We start from the raw sequence: 6,500 nt of genomic DNA on the forward strand, positions 1-6,500 counted from the left end.
GACTTTCACGGAGTTATGGACAGAAGCCAAGACGAGATATATTGCAAAATAACCTGGGGTGTCTCATTGGAGTGCTCAACGATCAAGATGCGGAAAATCAATGTAGTGCTTCTAGTGTAGCAAGGCACATTAAACTCTCTCTAAATATTCACATTAAACTCTCTCTAAATATTCACACCTTAGTGCAGAGTGTAGAGCTTCAATCCCAATGGATGGCTCTCACAATGGAGATCTAGGTTGTTCTACTAGGTTGCTTGTTGGACTTGGGGGCAAAAATATGTTGTGTATTGTCTAAAGCCGTGATTCATAGGGTTAGCTTTGAAGTATTGATAAGAGTAATTTTTGTCAAAACAAGTGGATCTCCATATACTATCAACAAACATCCTCAAAATGTGTCCAAAATTGTGGTGTGTGTGTGTGTGTGTGTGAGAGAGAGAGAGAGAGTGAGTGACACACACACACAGAGAGAGAGAGAGAGAGAGAGAGAGAGAGAGAGAGAGAGAGAGAGAGAGAGAGAGTGAGTGACACACACACACACAGAGAGAGAGAGAGAGAGAGAGAGAGAGAGAGAGAGAGAGAGAGAGAGAGTGAGTGACACAGAGAGAGAGAGAGAGAGAGAGAGAGAGAGAGAGAGAGAGAGAGAGAGAGAGAGGTTTTAAACTCATAGTAGGGACTATCCCTAGACACCTCACACATCTATCCAGCGAGGTCTTGAACTCATCAACACGTGTTGGTCGTAATAGAAACTATCCCCGAAAACCTATACAAGAGTCTTGAACTCAAGACCTATTCTCCAAGAGGGAACTGGGATGTGGCCGAGCTCAGACATCCTCCATTTCTGACATCAGTATCAGTTATTAAAAAGCATGCACATACACACACAAAATCAAGAAGCTGTCCATGATGAGAGGGGAGGAGTATCAGAATTCTGGTAACTCGATCCATACACTCATGTCATCATATCGATCTCCCGCAACAGCATCACTGTGAAACAAAGCCTCTATCTCTTCCAGCTCTGCTTTGTTCAGCTTCACGTGAAGAGCACCCACATTTTCCTCAAAATTTTTGATCCGCGTTGTGCCGGGAATGGGTACAACATCATTCCCTTGGTGCTGAACCCAAGCTAGTGCGAGTTGTCCGGGCGTGCACCCTTTTTTTGAAGCTATTTCTTGCAATTCCTGAAATAACTTCTGATTCTTTTCAAGGTTTCCTCCCTCCATCCTTGGCTGTGCGACCTACAACATTGCGTACCACAAGCAAGCCGATGCAGGGGACATGGATTGAGATTTCAGTTCCAAACATATTTAAACTCTTCAATGGCCAGCTTCTCCAACAGCGTAGCGTGCGTACCTTGCGAAAATCTTTTTCTGTTGCGCTTTCTACAATTTTTGCTCCAGCAGAGGAGAATCCTCGACCCAAAGGGCTATACACAACTATTCCAATTCCGAGTTCCCTGCATTGCAAGAAATGGTAAAACTCGTGTCACTTTTGCTGTGATTGTTCCATTTTCCATGTTGACAACCAAGGCCACACACTATGCCCGCCGTCCATGGCAGCACCCCCGCCCGTCCACACAAGCAGCAAGATCAGTAACTGAAGAACAAAATGCAAGTACCTGCAGGTGGGTATGATGTCTTTTTCCAATCGCGAGACCACAAGGACCATTCCAGTTGGACTGCCGTGATGGGGTGAACTGCATGAGCTCGTCGTATGGTTGATGCGGAAGCCTCCGATAGCCCTAGATATTTCACCTTTCCTTCCTCCACTAGCTTCTTCATTTCCCCCACCTTATAAGAGAGCAAATCAAAGTCATGAAGAGACTCAAGCAGAAAAACCGATATGCATATATAGCCTTGTCAGATATGGTTGTATTTGCATGCTGCTATCAATTTCTACCTTTGTGGGAGGTGACGTACATTCCTACTGTCGATCACAAGCTTGTAAAGAGGCACTCTCACCGTGATTTCAATTGGAATCGTGGTATCAATGCGATGTTGGTAGTATAAGTCAATGCAATCCACATCAAGCCTCTTGAGGCTACCTTCACAAGCTTCACGAACGTACGCAGGATCGCCAGACATAGAGCCGGCCATTTGTCCTTCCTCGATTTTCATGCCAAACTTTGTCGCAAGCTGGACTTTATGTCTTATTCCCTTGAGAGCCTGTACAGAGCATATCCACAAATGCATACACACACTTACTCTGCATGTGTGTATAGATGATTGAGAGACCTTCCATGTGTCACTCACTGCTTCACTTAAGAGAAAACCTCTTTAAAATGCAAACTAGCATGTGACCCGCGCGTTGCTGCGGCCAATTAATATGATTTCTATTGTTAAAATACTATCTTCCCCTAGCTACAAAATAATCAATGTTTTATTTCTACATATATAAAGTTTGTTGCATTCTTGAAAGTGATAGGCAAAGAGTTCATGCTCTCCTTGGTCTACATTGGGAGCACAATGCTTTAAATCTGGATGGTACAAACCAATTATGGCAGTAAATTATGAAAAGGTGAGAACTAAGAGCTGAGTTGGCTTTCTTTTAGTATCCACCAAAAGGTACTTGGTATGTTCGTCTACATTAATTCTCTTTAGATGCCTCACATGCTTGTATCTCTACCTATGTTGTGAACCACGTATGACAGATATGACAATAGCATACATCATCACCCAATCATAACAATACATATGCAAGTTATTTTTGTAGCACATAAATTCTTTATAGGTGTATTCAAGCACCATTGGCACCTCAAAAGTTGATGGCAGCAAAAGAAAAAATAATAATTGCTTAGTTATTTATCTCTGCAAGTGTTTTGGACATTATGCTAAACTAAGGGCATGCTGCAAAATTGAAGTCTTGACTTGTAAGCATGCAATGATCTCTCTCTCTCTCTCTCTCTCTCTCTCTCTCTCTCTCTCTCATTACAAAAGTATGTTTTTACTTGGAAGAGGAGAGTATATTCATTTAGATGATTGAGACTATTCCCTTAGCCACACTTTGCACAATGGTATCCATCCAGCTTGGTTCCCACTCCCTTAGATGCAATGTTGAGGACTGAAAAAGTCTCTTTTCGTATGCACATTATGTCTCATGCTTGTAAATTCAAGCATCTAAGCTTCATGTCCTACTCAAGTGCTCAAATTCTCATAATGTGAGCTATTTTTACATGATTGAGTCTACTCCTTTATCTAAGCCACACCATAGTAGCCATCTAACATAGCTCCCGCTCCTCTCAATGCATAACATAATGTTGAGGCATCATGGAAAAGTCTCTCATGTATGCGCATTATGTGCCTTGGGACTTTGGGATTCTAAGAATCATCCCCTATGTGAGTGCTCAGTTTCTCATCACATTAAGCTTGCTTTTCTCACATTTCAACCTCAACCATTGCCAACATACCTTTCTCTCCTAGCCCTCATGGATTTTTAGTTGCCATCCTTAAATCCGTAACTTCAAGTCTCAAGATTCATTGATCAAATCAACATAGATCATGTAGCATTTTTCATTTGGTCCCATAGGTCAATTTGATGTTTACTGATGATAGTGCTCTCTCTCTCTCTCTCTCTCTCTCTCTCTCCCTCTCCCCCACACCCAAATATTGATCGTTGAGGTCTATTGTGATTGTTCCTACCACAATAATATTGTCCCCTGTGTATGTATGCACATCCAAGCTCTCCAGATTTTAAGAATCAAGACTTCTATACTATATTTGGACGTCTTGTGTGATTGATTGCTCCTACGTAATTTTCTCCGCCATAGGAGTGAGACTCCCACCGCCTCCAAGGATGATGCTGCTGATGGCAACAAAAACAAAGAAATGTTTTCTACCAAACACAATCAATATAACACAAATTAAAATTTTAATGCCCTTCAAAAGCATAAACTCCATTCACCATAGCCCTTGAATCACACACAATAGATTTCCTTGAAATCATAAACTCCTTCAAGAGTTTCAATCATGGGCCTTCAATAAAGGAAGTTGAAAATAAGCCAAGAAAAGCCTCGAGTTGACATGTGTGATACCCACAATGGAAGTGGTGCATGCTTTGCTTGAATTGTTTAGAAACATCACACTATATATAATTTGTACTTCACATACTTCCTCATTGCAGCAAAAGTGCACTATCATCATTTGTAATCAAGTGTTGACATTATTTTAATCTCATCTTGTCTTTTTCTTCTTTTCTAAAGTGCTCTGTTGAGCTTGAATTGTATTAATCACAAAATGTTACAATCAGCCCTGGCATAACCTTTTGGATGCACCTCCACAACTTCTCTTACTTGTTAAGCTTGCAATTTTTATTCTTTCTACAAATGACATTCCCATGGAAAACCTTGACTTTAAGATAATGAATGCCACCTTGCCAAGGTTGTATTTGTGACACAACCCCAATAAGAGAGAAGAGAGACGCAGAAGAGAAGTAATTAATCTAGAAAGTGCAGAGTGAAAGACATCAAATAAGCATTGTCATCTCTATCCAACATTTAAAAAGTTTTGCATTAGAGAGAGAGAGAGAGAGAGAGAGAGAGAGAGAGAGAGAGAAACTTGTGCTTCTTGACTGTTTCCTATTGTTCACCTCTATGCTAGCACAATTTTTTGGCCTCCTTGCCTGAACATTTCCCTCCTCAAATCTCAAGATTCTATGTACTCATATTTACCAAGTTCCAAATATGTAAATCTCATCTTCTGGAATGTCCTCTTCTTGAAATCCAAGACCAAGGGAAGGGGAGAGATGGTGAGAGAGGTCCCAAAAACGACTAATATGTTTCCTCAACCACGTAGATTTACAACCACCTAGTCCATCTGATCACTCGATCTATCCCAATTGAGCGAATTTGTCACTTTAATAAGGACCAACTACACATACACGTAGGAAACATCTCAATAGGTTTGATGGACATGCTGGTCTACACCACTTGACAAAATGATTGTGACTACATGCACACACACCTAAGAAACATCTCAATATCTTGATGGATATCTTACTCTACTCCAATTAAGCAGATAATACACCCTCAAAAACAACTCGATATCTTGATGGGCATGCGTAGAGACAAATCACATTGCATTGATAGTCTCCTGGTCCACATAGCCTCAACAGAAGTCATCATGTTGTAACCACTCTTTGTTTTGTTTAATATGTATTATCCCAATAGGGTTTTATTGGAAAAAATGTATGATAACATGGTGATGTTATCATCTTAGGTGTGCGCTTACATATTGGTTTGCTTCATTGCTCAAAAAAACATTTTGTCTCCCATGGTTTTTAAAGGGAAAAGCAGTGAGACAACCACATTTCTTTGACAAATTTAGGATTTTTACTAAGATTCATAACAAAAATGTCCATATTTTTACCTTGAAAATTAAGGTCTAACTGAATCACAACTGTGATTTTTAAATTCTGATTGAGAAATTTACATTACAAACCGGGATACGTGGGCACTGGTTTGCTACATATTTTGGAAGTTGGGAAGTCAAACCCCCAAGTCTTAACTTCTCTCTCAGAGTCTATCTCTCTTTACATTAAGCATAAAATGCACACAATGGAAAAGTCACACGCATAGACACCACATGCATGCATGATCACACACACATATGTACATGCATACTCACCCATTCCTCTTTTAGTTTCAAAAGTCTATTTCCAAAATATTTCACCACATTCCCAAACCCTCCTATGACCACCACCACCATTAGAACTTTCTTGTGTCAAGACGTCGTGTAATATACTATTCCACATTGCTCATGTGCAACTCTAGTGCATATAGATGGGAAATCAAAAGCCTGCATGTTTATCCTTACCACATTGAGATGATAATACAAAAGCACACATGATACAATTATAAAGTTCATCGAACAACATGCATTGTATTATAATTTTTATCAAAGGGAAAGAAGGGGGGGGGGGGGGGGGGGGGGGGGGGGGGCATCATCCTGTTTTCAAACGAAATGCATGTCACAAACAATGAATTTTTTTCCAAGAGACAACATTCGCAACATCTAGGTGCATTTGTAAATTTTACATTCATGCACATCAGCATGCGCAAAACCAGACTGAACACATTCCTTGATTATATGCACCATGAGTCATATCCCAAGGGATTGAACATATGCTCCAACATACTTTGTCTACATCTCCATAAACACCCCAAAGCCAACATGGCTAGTTCAATTTCATTATCTTGCATTAGCTAGCACATGTTCTTAGCTTGTGCCTATTCAGAATCCATACACTCACTTGGAAAGCACAACATTCGCATGTCAAGAAAATTGGCTAATACACTCTCTTGGTAAGCATTCATCTCCATAATCTCTACATGTACATCACTCCGAAGGGCTTCCACCCATTTTCCTTGCAGATCAACAAATAGTTTCCACGTAAGGGATACCTTGATTGGCCTACACTCAACCCACAATCCTTATACACTGCCCCTCTACTCCATTTTGCATTGCGCTACATGTCCATCAGCACATGGCATCCATTGATGTCATGTT

At 40.5% G+C, this 6,500-nt stretch overlaps 1 pseudogene across 1 annotated transcript; it reads right to left on the reverse strand.

Moving 5' to 3' along the window:
- Window positions 1–693: 693 nt before the first annotated feature.
- LOC147465654 (putative aldo-keto reductase 2) lies at window positions 694–2,189 on the reverse strand (annotated as a pseudogene). Its single transcript, XR_015185941.1, has 4 exons — window positions 1,959–2,189; window positions 1,616–1,787; window positions 1,351–1,453; window positions 694–1,235 (listed from the first exon to the last, which is right to left on the reverse strand). The product of XR_015185941.1 is annotated as a putative aldo-keto reductase 2 (transcript).
- Window positions 2,190–6,500: the final 4,311 nt, after the last annotated feature.

The sequence above is a fragment of the Adiantum capillus-veneris genome, chromosome 1, assembly GCF_014529385.1.
Source record: "Adiantum capillus-veneris isolate H3 chromosome 1, ASM1452938v2, whole genome shotgun sequence".
Classification (NCBI taxonomy): domain Eukaryota; kingdom Viridiplantae; phylum Streptophyta; class Polypodiopsida; order Polypodiales; family Pteridaceae; genus Adiantum; species Adiantum capillus-veneris.